General features: G+C 37.6%; 1 long non-coding RNA gene across 1 annotated transcript in view; it reads left to right on the top strand.

Annotated features, from left to right (window-relative positions):
• LOC146871900 (uncharacterized) overlaps positions 1 to 20380 on the top strand; it is a 37198-nt gene extending 16818 nt beyond the window's left edge. Inside the window, exons 2-6 of the long non-coding RNA XR_014959625.1 lie at positions 4285 to 4378; positions 5673 to 5766; positions 18965 to 19391; positions 19978 to 20155; positions 20243 to 20380. This is a non-coding gene — a long non-coding RNA (uncharacterized LOC146871900). The remainder of the gene's footprint in view (positions 1 to 4284; positions 4379 to 5672; positions 5767 to 18964; positions 19392 to 19977; positions 20156 to 20242) is intronic.
• Positions 20381 to 21657: the final 1277 nt, after the last annotated feature.

A 21657-nucleotide genomic window follows, 5' to 3' on the forward strand; every position in this document is an offset into this window, starting at 1 on the left:
CTAAAATATACACAAAAACAAAAAAAAAACATATTTACAATCTAAACACATGTCAAAAGTCATGTATTACATTACAAAATTAACCAGACATGATGTGCATTATTCTCTATAAATGTATGTGCAAATTCATTTTATGTTAGAACTAACACATGCTTATGTAAGTCTTTGAACCTACATGTGGCAGCTAAAGTTCTCAACACGGCTACATGATGCTCCACCGTTTGCCCCGGTAGCTGAGCCCTAGAAAATAACATATGCCTTTCCACTACTATGCTAGTTTTCTTTCCATAATTGTCTTCCATTGCTTTCAAGACTTCAGTATATTCCTCAATGACTGTCTCCTCCATCTCTGACCCTTCCTCCTCACCTTATACCTCCTGATTGGTGGAAGTAGCATGTATAGGTCTTGGTAATGTTTATAACACTTTTATACTTTCAAACCCCAAATTGTGTTTCAACAATGCAACTTTGCCAGCTGCTACAAACGTTTCACCTCCTATTTCTTCTACTTATGTTTCAAAAGATTTGCGCCAAACTTCCTACATCATGGCAGGAATCTCTGGATTTTGAAAACATTTGTGTGGGGCTATTACTGATGTGGCACCTGTACCTGTGTGTATATATAAATATTTATAAGCTATTTGCAAATTGTTCTACCAAGAAGTATTATGTTCTGTCACAAATGCAAGGTTAGTCAGAATACAGCTCTGCACCAGGTACAATTTGTTCTAACACCCAATAAAAAGCAGGATAAATCAAATCATGGCATAAACACACAGCAAAGTCCTTCAATACTGTAGCTTCCCTTCACAGAACCTAAAATTATTCTCAGTGTATGTAGCCTGAGAACATGACAAACTAAAATAACAAAAGTAGCTACTGTTGTCATGTGTGCCTTACAAGTTCTCTTCACATTGTGCAATGGTTCCCTCAATGTACACATGCATGGAACAAGGCAGACATAGTTGCAGACACAGAAGCAGACACAGTTGCCAATTACCCGTGTCCAAGTACCCGTGCTCACCACAGACCTTCCACAACGCTCCCTTGTCTTGGTGCACCTCGGCACCGCAACTTCCCAACCATCAGCAGCTTGCTGACTCTTCCTGTACATACCCAACTCTTTATGGCCTACCTATCTGTATGGATGTACCATGTCACCTGGCAACCGATGCGTGCCAATGCCTCACCACAAAAATGCTGCGACAACCAATCAGTGTTCAGTACAGTGTCACCTGAGCCCCCAATACCTTCACCACAATGTCAACCGCTCGCGTCCTCCACAATCCTACTTGGAGACACGCAGTAGCTACACTGCATGTGACGGAGCCCGTCACAATGGTAATGTTCCTGACAGCTGATCAGTCCACAGGAATGCCGTAGTCCACGAGACCACCGGTGGACAGCGCGCGTCACCTTTGAAAAAGGCAAGTGGCAGCACTTGTTATGTTCCACTCAGTTTTTTTTTGCACTCGCACATTGTTTTCTAAAATGTCAAAAAATGCACCAAAACACAGGCACATGTCCCAGTGGAAGGTGCGCAGCACACACCAGAACAGCTCAGGACAACTCAGGAATCTGCCATCCACTGCCAAAGCGACCCAGGAGTTGTTTCACTGGTCAAAGCAGACCATCCTTATCGCCACTTTTAAATCACCAGGGCTCATGAAGAATAATTAAACAGGTTTATTATGTTCTGTAGAACAATCCCTGAAGTACTTCTCCTTCAGCTACTACCTGCTCTCTGCTCCTGGGGTCCACACTCTAGAATCCTGCAGCGATGGCAATCAGATGCTGTCAAAGTTGTGAGGATGCAACAGCTACAAGTACTAATCACAGTATTCAGGAGCATTATGTGACGTTTGTGAGAAAAAGGGGGCATGGTCAGGCTGCTGTCCAAGATAGCCGTACGGCTCTGAAGCTCCGCTGGAGGACCCCGACAAACTCTCCTGAACCGGACCTGATGACACCCAAACGACACCAGTGTAATGCGCTAGGCTGGACAGAAGCCGCGGCGGTCTGGCGTGCCTGGTTCATGTGTCGAAAATCAAAGAAACCATTTCAAACAGGCCTGCAGACCGGGTATGGGCATGACCGTCTGCTTAGAGGGTGTGAGGCTTTGGAGTGTGGCCTAAAAGAAGACTGCGCAGGCCAGGTCCCCCTGGCCATCGACCTCGGCACACCAACATAACCGGCGCATTGCACAGATCCTGCGTCCGGCTGGCGCGGTGAGTGATGGCAGCGATTGGGTCCTTCCCCCCTTTTTTAGGTCTCGCATAGGCAGCGCGCATGCGCTGCCTCTACAAGGCATTAAGTAATCTGTAAATGTGTAGAATCTCCGCCTACTGCAGCTCTTTGTCAGTAATTGGTTCCTTAGCTTGTCTGTTTTATTGTGTTGGTTTCTGACAGGCTAATGCGCTTTGTAGATCAGCCTTTATTTTTTCAAGAACGCCCATGCAGCACCGCCTAACTACAGTAAACATGCTTTACGTGGCATGCAGTGTTTCAGTTGGAACTCTTTTGTTTCTTTTCGTGGCTATTGCTTTCTGCTATCTAGTGTTTTTGGGTGGGGATATATTTCGGTTCGTTTTTTGTTTTTATTTATAGCTATATGAGGTGTTTCTTTGGTCTGTATGTTCAGTGTTTGATGTGTTAGTTGCACTTCTATTTAGCGTGTTTGGTTTTATTTTGCTGAAATAGTTGCACTGCTATTTCGCGCGTTTTGATTTATTTTGCCGAAAGAGTTTAGCTGTGTTTACTTTGAGGCATTGGAATGGAGTGATTTGGGTCCGTACTTTTAATGTACAATGGTCCGTTTCTGCTATTTAGCTTATTTTCATTTATTTTTCCGGAAGAGTTGCATTGCTATTTAGCGCATTTTGATTTATTTTGCCGAAAGACTTTAGCTGTCTTTACTTCGCGGCATTGGAATGGAAAAGACCTTTCGCATCACTCTGTGTCTTCATTTGCATCTCTTTGAGGCTGGGAACGAAGAGATTACAATCTATACTGCCGATCTTAAAGCACTTAATTATCTTGGCCTGGTTTCGTTTCTCAGCTGTCGCAAACAAGCTGACACTTCACACCATACCAGACTTTCTGTCTTCCTATTTTTTTACCTTTTTCACACATTATTCCCAATTGAAGGACACTGCGAAGTGGCTGCGTGCGCGTAGTATGATGTGGGTAGAAAACCCTTGAATTATAGTTTACATGGGTGCAGAGCTTCAGGCTGTTTTATAGTTGTCCCTTGTGCTTTTATGAATATATGACAAATGGCACGCCATGTACTGACTTTGACTTCGTAAGGATAGCAGGATGATTTGATGTGTGAATTAAGTCCCGTAAATATATGATCACACTTGATATCAGCAGCGAGCGTGAAATGTGTTGATGTGTAAAATGGTATACATTTGCACAAAACAAACGTTTCTTATTTACACCTGTGCTCGTGTTATAAGGAACATCAGTTTATCCTTTGGTGCTGTTTTGTTGTAACCACATGGGCTCACTGTTTTCGGGTGTTTTATTCTTGCAAGCTCTAGCTTTATCAATCCCTCTCCAATCTCATGCCATGTTCTAAGTACGTAAAGATAGCAGGATGAGTTCATGTTACAATTACGTGCTGTAACTATACTATCGCAGCTGATGTTAGCAGCGAGCGTGAAACTTGCTCATTTTTTAGACATGCACGCCCTCGTGCATAAAACAAAACATTTGCATTTGAAACTATGCTCGTGTAATAGTGTATATGGGCTCAGTGCAGCAGGCTGTTTTTTTAGTTGTAACTTCTGCCCTTATTAATTCTCAATAAATGGCAACTTATGTTCCAAGTGTGTAAGGATAGCAGGGTGAGCTGAGGTTTTACAATTGCACGTCATTCTGTATACAAATACATCTTTTTAATTGAAACAATGTTCGTGTTACATGGGCTCAGCGCTGCATGTTGTTTTATAGTTGCACCCTCTGTCTTTATGAATTCTCAAGAAACGGCAAGCCATGTGTAGCCATGTGCAGCTGTAGCTTATAACCGTAACACCATAGCTTAAAAAAATACATTTTAATTGTGTATTTTGTTAGTGTATTTAAACATACATACAACTTGCCTTGTTAGCCTTGCTTAAAGTTTGGAATTTGTTCCCAGAAATACGATTTAGCTATTTTTCGTTAGTTGCAATATTAGTACCAAACGTATTTGCTCTTATTATGTTGTTTCTGTATAAATGAAAGAAACAGTATTACATATGTACGAATTCTAAAGCACAATTTTCTCCATTCTTTCAGATACACTGTATTTCACAAAACTGGCATTTTCCGACTGCTTCGTTTGCAACAAAAGTCATACTGAGGCTTTAAATCAAGCCGCAAATTGCTATCGGTATGTTTTTAGTTGTGCCCTGTTTGCTTTTTGTTGCTGTTATTAAACGTCAATACTTCCAATTTTTTTTGACAGACCCTATTCGATCTGTTTCTTATCAATTGTGATGCACAATATATGTTATCTAAATACAGTACGCTGCCTTATTATTATACATCTCTTTTTCTAGTGCTAACTGTATAACTATTGTGGTAACGGGGTTCTTATGAAGACACAGCTTTCTATTTTCAGGGAAAGTTTATTGACCACTCACTATACAAACAGTATAAATATTTACGCTATATTTTTCAAAGCCGCACTTGGAATGGGACTCTTACATTGTACATAGGACAGCGATTTCTTTACCAACACAACATTTTCTTTCAAAGTATTTGAGGAACTCTTCCCATTATCGTCTATTCACAACATTTAAGGGCTATATGCAGGTTGCAGGCACTATCTAACAGGGTGCGCGCACCTTGCACAAATGCAAATAGAACACACCTGTGCACGTTTTACATGTATAATGTACAGTCTTTCTACACTATATGGGCTCATCTTTATGGTTTTTAAATCCTCCCTCATTGTGGTGTTTAAATGTTTTAAAACAGTGTCCACAAATATGCACTAAAATGCTAGTGAGCTTCACATTTACAGAATAGGCATTTTTTATACTTTACATTAGAACCTATACAACAATAGTGTAGCAAGCAAACTAACATCAAAACACAAAATGCACAGGGCCCGGAAAACAATAGTTATTAGTATTTCCAATATCACAACAGCCCATACACACCAGCAGTAGTGATCGGTAGCAGGAGGGATGCCGTACAGTGAACTGGGGCGGGGGAAGAACTGGATAGAGGAAAGTCAAGTACAGAATACGGGTAAATACAAGCAAGTCAATATATAAATAAATACAACGAATTTCGTTTTTCGCACTGCATCACAAAATGTTATGCCGTGCATGCAACGGAATTCGCTTTATTAGACCGCAATTTTACACACAATGTTTTTCTTAATTAAATGCTGTTTCTTTATGCAGCTGTAGTTAATAATCATAGCACCTTTTTATATTGAAGAACTATTTTTAAATGGTGTATTTTGTTACTTTATTTAAACAGACATACAACTTGCCTTATTACCTTTACTTAAATTCAAAAATGTGTTCTCAGAAATACCATTTAGCTATTTTTCGTTACTTGCGATATTAGTACCAAACGTATGTGCTCTTATTATGTTGTTTCTGTAAAAAAGAAAAAATCAGTATTACATATGTACAAATTTTAAAATACAATTTGCTCCACCTTTTCAGATAAACTGTATTTGAGAAAACTGGCATTTTTGGACTGGTTCCTTTTCAACAAAACTCATACTGAGGCTTTTAATCAGAAGGCAACTTGATATAGGTATGTTTTTAGTTGTGTACTGTTTAGCTTTTGTTGCTTTAATTAAACGTCAATCCTTACAAGTTTTTTTAGCAGATCCTATTCTATCTGTTTCTTAACATAAGGTTTGCCTAAAAAATGTATACCTAAATACAGTGCACTAAGTTATTATTATACATCTAAATTCTAGTGCTGAATTTATAACTATTATGGTGCCAAGGTTCTTATGGAGATGCAGCTTTATATTTTCAGTGATATTTTATTTAGCAGTAACTATACAAACAGCGTAAATATATTTGCATTATTTTTCAAAACCACAATTGAAAATGGGACGGTTACATTGTACATGGGCCAGCAATTTCTTTTCAAACACTAATTAATTTATTTTATTTCACAGTATTTGTTGGACTCTTACAGTTATCCACTTTTCATTGAATTTAACTGCTATATGCAAGTTGCAGGCACTAGCTAACAGGGTGCGCGCAAGTTCCACAACCGCAAGTAGAGCACGCCTGTGCACGTTTCACAAGTATCATGTAGAGTCTTTCCACACTATAACCTATACAACAATAGTGCAGCAAGTATACTAACATCGAAACACAAAATGTACAGGGGCTTGGTAAACAATAGTTATTTGCATTTTCAATCTCACAACAGTCCATAAACACCAGCACTAGCGGTCGGTAGCAGGAGTACTGCCGTACGGCGATGTGGGGCGGAGGAGGGACAGGGTAGAGGTAAGTAAAGAACTGAATATGGGTAAATACAGGGAAGTCAATATATAAAACAAAAAAACGAAATTCGTTGAGCACACTGCATCGTCAAATTCGATGCTTTACGTGCAAGGGAATTTGCTTTATTATTTATATGTTTACTTTCCTGTCTTTCACCGTATTCACTTGTTTACTACCTCCCACCCTACCCCTCCTATGGTCGACACCACCATCCAGCAGCACTCCCACAGCTAGTCGCTACTGCCGATACGGTTATGTCGTTTTAGCGCTCAAAATAGCCTCGCAACACCATTGCTAAACTTACTGGGCCTCATTTATGAAAAGTGACGCATCACTGCGTGAAAACAGTGATGCGTCACTTTGCACTGCGCCTTCCCTGCGACTCAAATGATGCGTCATATTTACAGTATGACGCATCATGTCGCAAGGAGTCACAAATACGTCAGTATTTCTGACGTATCTGTAGGCGCAAAAGTGACGCATTACTGGAGTGTGTCACAAAAGTGACACAACTCCAGCAATGTGTCCTTTCACATGGGGCAAGCCCCATGTGAAAGGGCCTGCGTCAGTCTTATGCCTGCTGTGAGGCAGGCGCAAGATATTGACGCATTTGCACCCTAGAAGTGGCGCAGTGAAATCTCGTAGATTTCACTGCGTCACTTCTACGATGCTTACTTACGTGGGAACGCCCACCCTGCATACATTATACCTGACGCAGGTATAATGTAGCGCAGGGGTTTACAAAGTGACGCATCTAGGTAGATGCATCACTTTGTAAATATGGCGCATCATGGCGCATGTTTTACGCCACTGTTGCGTCACAAAAAGTGACGCACCGGTGGCGCAAAAGTGACGCAGGGGCTCATAAATGAGCCCCACTATCTTTTGCAAAAGATGCGCTCCTCCAAAAATATAATTGGAGAATAAATAGGCACAATTAACTATTTCATTACCTTACGTTGTACTACTGCCATACACATAGCATACAGCAACTGGCTTTGTTACAAATTAGTTTTAAGTACATAATTTGTAATATTATTGGTGCTGGTGCTCTTATCATAATACAGTTACACATATTTTTAAGCTAAAGACCATTTCTTTATCCGGATGTAGCTAATAATGGTAATAATGTTTTACAGTGCTGGAAAATGTTTTGGGGGGGATGTTTTTTGTTCATAACTCTTTGCAATTTATTAACACTAGTTAAGCAGATGCACGCACCTTGTGCATGCGCAAGTACAGGAAACCGTTGCACCTTTTACGTGTATACTATGCAACTACAAGAAAACGGTGCATCTCAGCTTAAAGCATATGCAGCCATAATGCAACACATGCACTAACACCCAAATACAAAAAGCCCTAGGGGCCCGCCAAACAATAGTCATCAGCATTTTCCCGCTGATCTTTTACAATTGCACGTTTATCGGCACAAAGCAAACTGTCTTATTTTACCCCATGGTCATGTTATAGTGTACATGCTTTAACGATTTCGGTTGCTTAATAGTTGTAACCTCTGGCATTAGCAATTCATATTGGATCGCCTGCCATGTCACAACTGCATTAATATAGCAGAGTGAGTTCATATCTACATTAAGTGCCATAATTATATGCGCACACTTGATGTCAGCAGCAACCGTGAAATTCGCTCATTATTAAAATTGTATGTGCGCTTGCACAAAATGATCTTATTTTTACCTATGCTCCTACTGTACATAAGCTTAGCGCTTCACATTGTTATATAGTTGTAAACACTAGCTTTATCAATTCCCAAATATTAGCATGCCATCTACCGACTGCGTAACAATAGCAGGATAAGTTCATGTAACAATTAGGTGCTGTAACTATATCATCACACTTCATGTCAGCAGCGAGTATTTTATGTAGCCTACTGGGTCCGTACTTAACTTTGCATTAATGTAACGATTAAATACTGTGATTATACCGTCACACCTACTGTCAGCTGCAACCATGAAACTCAATATTCCTTTATTTATACACATCCACCTGTTTCTTCTCTTCGCTTCATTATTTTCTATTGCAATGTTTCATACAGAATTCCTATTGCATAAAGCGCTTTGATTTTGGAATTCTGTTAGATTTTTTTCCTCCAGTATTTCAGTCTCCTCGATCCATACTTGCAGTGTTTATTGCAACACTTCTACTGCCATCCAGCGCTTCGTTTTTATTTTAAAGAAGTCCTTGGTCATTTTATTTTATATTATACATGTTGTTTCTGTATAAGGCTGTAGCTAATAACCTTAACACCTTTTTATACTAAAGGAAATTTTGCTAAAGGGTATATTTTATTGGTGATTTTAAACATACATACAGCTGACTTTGTTAGTATGTATCTTCTATTTTAGGTTCGTAGCTTACCTAGTAATTATTTAGTCATAATTATATCGCTACTAGCATAAAGAAAAAAAATATTTTCCAGTTGTTGTTAAAATATTACTGGAATACATTCATTTAGTTCAGCTTACTATATTGTTACACAGCGGTACAAAAGGGGGTGGTGATGGACGGAGCATCAGAACCAATCAAACACTCACACCCAGTCAACAGATCTGGGTTTGATCCATCACCGTTCTTTAGCCCACTCTGCCATCCCAGTTTAGACATGGCCATATGCAAATCAGTCTGACCCTGTGCCTCATGGGAACAGTCCAGCCCGAACTGCCAAGCCATGCCTTCCCTGGACCGGAAACAAGCTTCCTAGGACCGGTTTCTGGCATTTCAGCCGTCTTCAGCCAGGCTTGCTTGAATCCAGTGGCAAAGTGAGCAAGGGACTCACGTCTGAGCATACCCTGCCAACTTATGGCGAACAAAGTGGTACAAAAGGGGGTGGTGATGGACGGAGCATCAGAACCAATCAAACACTCACACCCAGTCAACAGATCTGGGTTTGATCCATCACCGTTCTTTAGCCCACTCTGCCATCCCAGTTCAGACATGGCCATATGCAAATCAGTCTGACCCTGTGCCTCATGGGAACAGTCCAGCCCGAACTGCCAAGCCATGCCTTCCCTGGACCGGAAACAAGCTTCCTAGGACCGGTTTCTGGCATTTCAGCCGTCTTCAGCCAGGCTTGCTTGAATCCAGTGGCAAAGTGAGCAAGGGACTCACGTCTGAGCATACCCTGCCAACTTATGGCAAACAAAGCGGTACAAAAGGGGGTGGTGATGGACGGAGCATCAGAACCAATCAAACACTCAGTTCAGACATGGCCATATGCAAAGCAGTCTGACCCTGTGCCTCATGGGAACAGTCCAGCCCGAACTGCCAAGCCATGCCTTCCCTGGACCGGAAACAAGCTTCCTAGGGCCGGTTTCTGGCATTTCAGCCGTCTTCAGCCAGGCTTGCTTGAATCCAGTGGCAAAGTGAGCAAGGGACTCACGTCTGAGCATACCCTGCCAACTTATGGCGAACAAAGCGGTACAAAAGGGGGTGGTGATGGACGGATCATCAGAACCAATCAAACACTCACACCCAGTCAACAGATCTGGGTTTGATCCATCACCGTTCTTTAGCCCACTCTGCCATCCCAGTTCAGACATGGCCATATGCAAATCAGTCTGACCCTGTGCCTCATGGGAACAGTCCAGCCCAAACTGCCAAGCCATGCCTTCCCTGGACCGGAAACAAGCTTCCTAGGACCGGTTTCTGGCATTTCAGCCGTCTTCAGCCAGGCTTGCTTGAATCCAGTGGCAAAGCGAGCAAGGGACTCACGTCTGAGCATACCCTGCCAACTTATGGCGAACAAAGCGGTACAATAGGGGGTGGTGATGGACGGAGCATCAGAACCAATCAAACACTCACACCCAGTCAACAGATCTGGGTTTGATCCATCACCGTTCTTTAGCCCACTCTGCCATCCCAGTTCAGACATGGCCATATGCAAATCAGTCTGACCCTGTGCCTCATGGGAACAGTCCAGCCCGAACTGCCAAGCCATGCCTTCCCTGGACCGGAAACAAGCTTCCTAGGACCGGTTTCTGGTATTTCAGCCGTCTTCAGTCAGGCTTGCTTGAATCCAGTGGCAAAGTGAGCAAGGGACTCACGTCTGAGCATACCCTGCCAACTTCTGGCGAACAAAGCGGTACAAAAGGTGGTGGTGATGGACGGAGCATCAGAACCAATCAAACACTCACACCCAGTCAACAGATCTGGGTTTGATCCATCACCGTTCTTTAGCCCACTCTGCCATCCCAGTTCAGACATGGCCATATGCAAATCAGTCTGACCCTGTGCCTCATGGGAACAGTCCAGCCCGAACTGCCAAGCCATGCCTTCCCTGGACCGGAAACAAGCTTCCTAGGACCGGTTTCTGGCATTTCAGCCGTCTTCAGCCAGGCTTGCTTGAATCCAGTGGCAAAGTGAGCAAGGGACTCACGTCTGAGCATACCCTGCCAACTTATGGCGAACAAAGCGGTACAAAAGGGGGTGGTGATGGACGGAGCATCAGAACCAATCAAATACTCACACCCAGTCAACAGATCTGGGTTTGATCCATCACCGTTCTTTAGCCCACTCTGCCATCCCAGTTCAGACATGGCCATATGCAAAGCAGTCTGACCCTGTGCCTCATTGGAACAGTCCAGCCCGAACTGCCAAGCCATGCCTTCCCTGGACCGGAAACAAGCTTCCTAGGACCGGTTTCTGGCATTTCAGCAGTCTTCAGCCAGGCTTGCTTGAATCCAGTGGCAAAGTGAGCAAGGTACTCACGTCTGAGCATACCCTGCCAACTTATGGCGAACAAAGCGGTACAAAAGGGGGTGGTGATGGACGGAGCATCAGAACCAATCAAACACTCACACCCAGTCAACAGATCTGGGTTTGATCCATCACCGTTCTTTAGCCCACTCTGCCATTCCAGTTCAGACATGGCCAAATGCAAATCAGTCTGACCCTGTGCCTCATGGGAACAGTCCAGCTCGAACTGCCAAGCCATGCCTTCCCTGGACCGGAAACAAGTTTCCTAGGACCGGTTTCTGGCATTTCAGCCGTCTTCAGCCAGGCTTGCTTGAATCCAGTGGCAAAGTGAGCAAGGGACTCACGTCTGAGCATACCCTGCCAACTTATGGCGAACAAAGCGGTACAAAAGGGGGTGGTGATGGACGGAGCATCAGAACCAATCAAACACTCACACCTAGTCAACAGATCTGGGTTTGATCCATCACCGTTCTTTAGCCCACTCTGCCATCCCAGTTCAGACATGGCCATATGCAAATCAGTCTGACCCTGTGCCTCATGGGAACAGTCCAGCCCGAACTGCCAAGCCATGCCTTCCCTGGACCAGAAACAAGCTTCCTAGGACCGGTTTCTGGCATTTCAGCCGTCTTCAGCCAGGCTTGCTTGAATCCAGTGGCAAAGTGAGCAAGGGACTCACGTCTGAGCATACCCTGCCAACTTATGGCGAACAGAGCGGTACAAAAGGGGGTGGTGATGGACAGAGCATCAGAACCAATCAAACACTCACACCCAGTCAACAGATCTGGGTTTGATCCATCGCCGTTCTTTAGCCCACTCTGCCATCCCAGTTCAGACATGGCCATATGCAAATCAGTCTGACCCTGTGCCTCATGGGAACAGTCCAGCCCGAACTGCCAAGCCATGCCTTCCCTGGACCGGAAACAAGCTTCCTAGGGCCGGTTTCTGGCATTTCAGCCGTCTTCAGCCAGGCTTGCTTGAATCCAGTGGCAAAGTGAGCAAGGGACTCACGTCTGAGCATACCCTGCCAACTTATGGCGAACAAAGCTGTACAAAAGGGGGTGGTGATGGACGGAGCATCAGAACCAATCAAACACTCACACCCAGTCAACAGATCTGGGTTTGATCCATCACCTTTCTTTAGCCCACTCTGCCATCCCAGTTCAGACATGGCCATATGCAAATCAGTCTGACCCTGTGCCTCATGGGAACAGTCCAGCCCGAACTGCCAAGCCATGCCTTCCCTGACGGTAAGTCAAATACATTTAGTTATTAGTCCTATACGAAATACTTTCATTGCAACATTATTAGATTTCAATTAATTAACTTATATATACATTTTCAATTAATCCATACACATTCTTACTAATACAAGTACATTTTTATTCAATTTTTCTTTAGTGATTTTGCATAAAGTATTATATTTTACAACAACACACAAATAGGAGGAAAATAATTATTTTAAACATTAACCCACTAATAAGTTGATTAGAAAAAAAAAATACTTTTTCAGCTTCAGGTTCTAAACACATCAAAAACAAACACTTCTAGTTACTACTAATTTTAATACTCATAACGTTCCTGAAATTACTATTAAAAATGAATAAAATAGTACAAGCAGATTATCATCAGGGTCATAATGTTTTTAATATTCTTTCAAGAGGTAAACAGTGCCTACCAAATAGTATATTTGCTATTTTACATCACTACTATAAACCTGCACACACTTGGAATCGCAATGATTTACACTACATTATGGATCTAGGAGATAATTTATATACTGAAATACATGCACTTACTAAGCAAATGTATATGCATTCAGAAGAATTGCCTAAATATATACAACACAATAACACAATATATTCGTTTAAATTTGGGACATCTTATTATGGTGACATACTTCGCCAATTTGATCTTTTATATCCTGATTTTAAAAGTGCATTAAATGTAACAATACATTTACATTCAGGCATAATAATGCATGAATGCATATAGTATTTCCATTTTCAAAAGTGAACATATTTTTTTTGTTTTTGATTCCCATAGTCGAGATAACAAAGGAATGCCTCATCCAAATGGGACATGTATTACTATTCAAATCATAACCTTTGAAGGATTAGTGCAATATATTTATGATCTTGCCAATAGTATTAAAGTACCAAATGAAAATTCAGTAACATTTTAATTAAATTCTATTGTTATAAATACAATTAAAAAACAAACACTTCAAGCTGCAAAACTAAAAAACAAGAAACAATATCAACAAAGTAAGCCAAGTAAATTATTTACACATAACACACAAACATATACAGATAAAAGTACACATATTGTTACATCAACTGCACATATTAGTTCTCCAAATAGATTATTTACAGAAGATGCAAACACATATATAGAAACAATTAGCGATACGGCAGTTCAAAGTAGACAAACAGAAAATACAATACCTTCCAACATTAACTTTCCTATAATTACTAGTGAAAAATCAACAACAACACCTATTTCTATGACACAACTAAATATGCAAACAGTAGCGGTTTCAAATTCAGAAAATCACACACTAGCAATTTCATTAAAAAGAAAAAAAATTAGTTCAGCATTTGAAATAATAACAGACACAAAAAGATTACATATACAGAATAGCGAAGATTATGAAACAGAAATCCATCAATCAAATATGCAAATTGACACTCACAATATAAATAAATTGATTACAAACTTCCATAAAGAAATATCTTGTGGTCCAGAATACATTTGTACTATTTGTAATCAATTGTGGCATAAACAGTCAATTCATAAAATTAGCAACATTTGCACTAATGCCACGTTTATACAATGTAATATAACTCCTAACTCAACTCCATACATATGCAATACATGCTATTCACACATTAACAGAAAGAAAATACCACCATGTTCATTTTTAAATGGGATGCAGTTTCCTAACATTCCCATACAATTACATTTACATAATTTAGAAGAAAGATTAGTTTCGCCAAGAATTCCCTTCCTACAAATTAGAACATTGCCACGTGGGTTTCATAAATCATTATCAGGTGCTGTAGTTAATGTACCAGCAGATGTTATGACAACAGTGACAATATTGCCAAGGCAAATTACTGATGATATGACTATCCCTATTAAATTAAAAAGAAAGTTTGCTTATAAATCTTTTACTCATTTTGAAAACGTTAGACCAAATAGAGTTAAACTAGCAGCATTATGGTTAGCAATAAATTGCACCATGTTCCAAGAGTATGGAATTACTGTTGATCCAAATTGGAAGTATATGCCACAAGAATAAGTAATTGCAATGAGACTTCAGAAAGTAATGACTCATCAGATAATTTGGAAAATATAGCAGCAGGGAATTTAGATACTATGTTGAGAAACGAAACTATTACCACTGATAGTATTGATATATTAAGTTTAGCACCTGCAGAACATAATACACCAAGAGGTTTATATGAAGGCAAAGATTCAGAATTTTTAGCTTTTCCAACAATATTCTGTGGTCAACGAAGACCTAATAACAAAGATAGACACTTACCCGTACATTACAGTACAATAAGTCAATGGGAATTAAGGAGTTGTGACAGAAGAGTAGCAAAATCGATCACTAATATTTTCTTTAAGCTAAAGAAATTACTCATAAAGCAAATACAAGGGAAAATTTACATATCGCTTCACAAACATTTTACAGATGGAAAATCTATTACTGCAAAAGACATAAAATACAATTTAGAAAACATATTACAATATAATGAAGGGTATAAAATACTAAAGACTATTCGTAGTTCACCACCATATTGGGAACATTGCAAAAAGGATCTTTTTGCAATGATACGACAACTAGGAATACCAACCTTTTTTTTAACTTTATCTGCAGCAGAAACTAAATGGTGCTATTTGATAAATATACTGTTAAGAATACAAAAACGTAATGAATGCACACAAGAAGAGTTTGAAAATATGCCTTTTGAAACAAAGTGTAAATTAATACAGGAAGATCCAATTACATCCGCAAGACAATTTGACTTTTAAGTTCGGAAATTATTTAATTGCGTTTTGCTGCATGCCAGTAACCCAATTGGCCTTTAGTAGACTTTTTTTACAGAGTAGAATTTCAACAAAGAGGTTCACCACATATACATGCTTTATTATGGATTAAAAATGCTCCACAATATGGGAAAAATAACCTAGAAGAAGTCATTAACTTTATTGATAAATACATTACATGCGCTAAATCCGAACAACCAGAACTACAACATTTAATGTCACTACAAAAGCATGGTCACACAAAGAATTGCCGCCTAAAAAACCAAAGAACATGCAAATATCAATATCCTAGATATCCAATGCCACAAACTATGATCCTTGAACCTTTAGTACTAGAAACACCAGATCAACAGATAAAGGACCATATTAAAATAATTCATGACACTATGCATACACAAGATTTCAATACACTAGAATATCAGCAGTTTTTACAATTAATTAATTTAAATACACAGCAATATATTATATGTATAAGATCAATGCTGCAGAAAAATACTATATTTTTAAAAAGAACACCAGCTGAATGTTATATTAATAATTATAATTCTATTCTATTACAATCTTGGAGAGCAAACATAGATTTACAGTTCGTATTAGATGCTTATGCATGTGCAGTCTACATAATTTCATATTAGTAAATCACAAAGAGGAATTAGCAAAATAATAGCACAAGCCGCTAAAGAGGTGCATTACAATACCAATATCAAAGAACAACTAAAGCATATAGGCAACACATTTTTAAACTGTACTGAAATAAGTGCTCAAGATGCAGCTTACCTTATTCTTCAAATTCCCTTGCGCAAAAGTTCAAGGTCATTTGTTTTTATTAATACTAATACGCCTGAAAAAAGAGCGTATTTAATGCGTGACTTAGATACAATACATTCATTACCAGATACCTCAACTAACATACAATACGACAATATTATAGTTAAATACAGCAGACGCCCTCAAGCAATCGAACAATGCACATTAGCAGATTATGCTTCAATGTATAATCATAAGTCAAAAACTTCAAATGCGAAAAATCTCAATGACAATGAAAATTTACTTGCAGAAACCAATTTTCATAGCTCAGATGAGGAAGAAATTGAAATTGAAACATTAAACCCTGTAAAAGACAATATACAAACAGAAACATTAATTAAATGCAGAAACAAAAAGATTATAGGATACTGTAGATTTAACAAAAACAATGACTGAAAATTATTATAGGGAGCTATTAATGCTATACTACCCATGGAGAGAAGAAAGCAAAATAATGTTAAACAACACATACTTAGAAAGGTATATGCAAGTTAAAGACATTGTTGATAAACACCATGCCAAATATAATAAACAAAATGAAATATTTAATCACTTAGATAATGCTAATAATGAGACAGCATTAATACCTCTAATATTGTCAATATCTACTAACAATAGCAACACTCTATCATATAATACAGAAATAAATAGTAACCAATGTGCGGAACAACAACTATTATATGACTTATCATTAGACTTAGGTATTAGAGCTAATACTGAAGAAGAAACATTAATTAATTTTACCTTACCAAATGAAAAATATTATAATATTATGCAAAATTTAACAGCTGAGCAACTAAACTTTGTTTACCATCATTTAAATCTGGTGAAAACTACAGAAACATCATGTTATACATTTTGTACTGGTGGCGCAGGAGTTGGGAAAAGCTTTCTTGTTAAAACACTTTATCCAACATTTTTACAGTATTACAATACGAAGGCAGGTGAAAGTCCAGACAACATTTATATATTACTTGCAGCAACAACTGGTAAAGCAGCACATAATATAAATGGTAAAACACTACATAGCACATTCAAAATTCCTGTTTCACAAAGTTTTACTTATAAGCCACTAAGTCATGAAAACAGGACTAGTCTACAAAGTCAGATGATGCATTTAAAAATACTAATAATTGATGAAATTTCTATGGTTGGAACAAATATGTTCAATTTCATACATAATAGATTGCAAGAAATAAAAGCCTCAAATTTACCATTTGGAGGAGTCTCTATTTTAGCTATTGGAGACTTTTATCAATTAAAACCAGGCTTTGATACATATATATTTGAAAACTCAAAATACTCAAAATATTCATATGGGCCATTAAGTACTAACTTATGGCAAACACATTTTAAAATGTATGAACTCACAAAGATTATGAGGCAATTAGATGACTTACCATTTGCAGAATTACTAAACAGGTTAAGAGAAGGCAATCATACACAAACAGACATTTTACAAATTCAACAACGCCAAATAGAACCAGATCAAACTATTATCAAAACTATTCCATATATTATGGCCATAAACAAAGAAGTAAATAACAATAATAATCAAGTTTTAGTAGAACATATACAACAATATCCAGTGTTCACAACAGTAGCCATTGATACTGTAGTCTCAGAACTTACAGAATTAGTAAAGCAAACAATATTAAAAAACATCCCTACAGATCCAACAAAAACCATGGGATTTGCACACACACTATACATAGCTTAAAAATTACGCTATGATCTAACTTGCAATATTGATTTTAATGATGGTTTAACTAATGGAGCAACTGGAATAGTTGAATTAGTTGAAACTATTAATAACACCCCATGTATAGTTTGGATAGCTTTTGATAATGAAACAATAGGAAAAAACACAAGGAGAGAAAGCAAACACTTATAACACACTCCAATTAGAGCTAATTGGACACCCATACATCCAATCACAAGGCAATTTCAATACACCCAAAAATGTATAACTATCATACGGAAACAATTCCCATTGCGACAAGCATCAGCACGAACAATACATAGAACACAAGGAGAAACTATTGAGCCCATTTATATACACTTTAACAATAGCAAAAGACACCATTTGCATTATGTAGCTTTAAGTAGAGCAAAATCAATTTCCAACATATACATTCAAAATTTCGATGAGACCAAAATATTCATACATCTCAAAGTCAAGGAAGAAATGTAAAGTTTACGTACAGAAAGGCCTTTGCAAATATCAGTGCCACAATTAAACACATACAGCAATAATTTAAATATTATTGCACATAATATACGCTCACTACAAATGCATTTCAAATCAATAACAGCAGATACAAACATCATGAATGCAGACATTATTTGTCTAACAGAAATTAATACAACTCATAATACACCTGACAATAATTATGCATTACCACAATACCATCATATAGTCTTTGACAAATTTCACAGGCAACAAACAAAACATGGAATTGCACTATACTACAAAAAAAACCTTTTCATATTACCTATATGAAATACAATTGATGTTCTATATTTCACAGTAGATATATTGACAATAAACTACTTAGTTATAATATTATATAAACCACCGCATATTCCAATACAAACCTTATTAATATTAATTACAAACATTATTAACTTCTATCCCAATTCTAAGTATATTATTATGGGAGACTTTAATATTGACTTAAGTACTACAAATACACAAACGCAATTACTACAAGAATATATGTACACAAAGTTTCAGTGTAATCAAATAATACCTTTACTACTAACTACCAAACAATATTAGATCACATTTATACTAATCAACAAATATGCAACTATGGAACATTAGAATGCTACTACAGTGATCACAAAGCTTTATGGATAGCACTTTAAGACAATATTTGAATTATTAACATTTTTTTCCATTGCAGATGTGATATCACTGAGAAAACATCTGAAGAACAAAAACCTTATCAAAAAGGATTAAAGGCTCTAATTATCAAATGTACTGGAAAAACATATTATAAAACAGCCAAAGAAGAAAACAAAGTACTTTATCATTTGGCATTAGCTGACACCAATGGATTAATTAAAGCTACTTGCTACAATGAAGAATATCTACCTTTGACAAAGGAGAACAATGGAATTTTAATACGCAATTTCATTGTGAGAAACAAAATTATTCTAACTACAAAACAAACAAGAATTACAAGGATACCTCCATTCAAAATCCCAGAAACAATTATACAAGAAGCACAATCTCTACTGCAACCACCAGCTCCACCAGCATCACCTATAAAGGCAGCAAAAGAATCCACCCTTAAAACACTTATGACTGTTTGTGGGACCACAACTGAGGTAAGACAACAAAGCCTATATATTCAATATTTATTCTACCGTAATGTGTAACTATAATATAAAATGCAATATAGATACATAAAATTAAGTGGTAGTAACAATGCAAATGGATAAAAATACCACAAATGCTAAACCGATTGCATTACAATTTGCAAACCAATTTTAGATATATTCACATATAAATATATATCAACAAACAAGTAAATATATATCAATATATATATATATATACACATATAAACATAGATACTTTTAACAATATATATGTGTATAAATATATATATATAGCCAAATATTCCATGTCATTAGTTCAGTATTTCAGCTAAATATTGCCACTAATAGCTTATCACAGCACAAAAAAAGCTATTGCATCACCAATGCTCTAAAAAAATGTATTGCTAGTACAAAACTTAAGCTATTAGTATTATAAATAACAATATGTTTAGCTTATGTGTTTTGAAAGCATTTATTATTGATGTTAAAAAAAATGTACGATCCTGTATGTAAACATCTTAATGTAATGCAAACTATAAACATTATTTTCTACAGCATACAACATTTTCCTAAATGTTTTTTATTTTTACAGGAAGAAGATATTAAAAAAGTCTTTATTGGAGGCAATGAAACTGAACTTAAATCAATAACAATAAAAGATGCAACAGACTTCAATAAAACTTGGAGAGTATATTCAAATTACTCATGTGACTGTCCATGAATTTAATAAGGAGAAAATATTAAATACAACACGGCACAGCATACTTGAGGTAAATTAGATAAAAAAAATTAGCCCCATTTTTTTTTTATCATTATGTTTATTTAAAGACTAACTTTAACATATATTTTCTCCACAGAATATCGAACCAACCCCGGAAAAAATTACTATTCAAATATATGGAATTGAAAATACTTCAACAGAAAAAAGTACACTAACAACGCAAGTAGGAGGAAATGAAAACTTTCAATAAATGGATATTCTCAATCAAACACTAATAGAATGGTTCATAATAAATCCAGAGGTGAAAAACTTGGAGGATGAATTAATGAAGCATTTGCCTGTAACATTTGAAATAATTTATAGCAATGGAATGATTAAAGACATTGTACAAGAAATTTTTGAACAGTAGAAAAAATTGACATGTCATATATGCAACAAAAAAAAATCATTTCTGACATTGTAAGGCAAACTTTCACAAGGGGTAGAAGAAAAAACCTACTTCAACAATACTCTTCATTTGTATATTCTACTAATTATCTTTTAAAATAAACAATTACTTCCTTGTATCCCTCCCTTCTATCTGTATACAACACTCTTACATCTTTCTATCACTCAAAACATCAATTTAAAACTATTCTTTTACCTCTTCCTTTAATCCTCAATGCTTTTTCTACACCACTATTGCTTCTATATACACCTATCTTCCAAAATCATATACGTTTTCATAACTTTCTACACCTCTCTTAATTCATTCAAAACTTATCTTATATCCATTGTTCTCTCTTAATTTTCTCTAAACTTCAATAACAGTTATCAACAACTCTCATCTTAATTTTCACAACACTATTCCTTCTTTCAACACCCCTCTTATTTCTTACAACAATTCTTTAACTTTTTCACACACCTCTCTTAAATACTAATACAAATCTGTTGGAAACCGGGCAACCGGGTTAGCAGTCACCAGGTTCCCAGCACTGTGGTAGATTGGCTCGAGCGGTCGGGGGTCAGGCACCGTGTTAAGCGTACGCCACACCCTCACAATAACCATGCGTTCATCCGTTCCAAAAACGACACTACACCGTAAAAATTATGAAAGAAAGTAGTTTGTCTTTATCTTATTTTCTCTTAGTTGCAGGTTTCAGAACATACATACAATACCATAAGACTTTTCTTGAAAATAGCAGGTCAAATAAATAATACCACAGTGGGGTTTCAATAAATAGGATCAGGTCATAAATAAACACGGAATAAATATAGGTGCAATAAATACAGATGGCAAATAAATACAGTCAGGCAATAAATACAGTGCAGGAATAAATTAGTGGAAGACAATAAATAAAGCACCCTCAATAACTTAAATAACACCATCAATGACAATTACAGTTCACAACCCTTTCCCGAGGTAGTTTGGTTTTACTTCGCCCAAGTACAGCTTGTGGTCATTTGGATGACATGGGGGGTGTCCCACCTAGGTTGGTCAAGGCTGGGCCTGAACTGAGGTAGAATAGGGCTAACCTAAGGATCTGGCTCTCCCAAAATACACAACCCCTC

Source organism: Triturus cristatus, chromosome 1_1, assembly GCF_964204655.1.
Source record: "Triturus cristatus chromosome 1_1, aTriCri1.1, whole genome shotgun sequence".
NCBI lineage: Eukaryota > Metazoa > Chordata > Amphibia > Caudata > Salamandridae > Triturus > Triturus cristatus.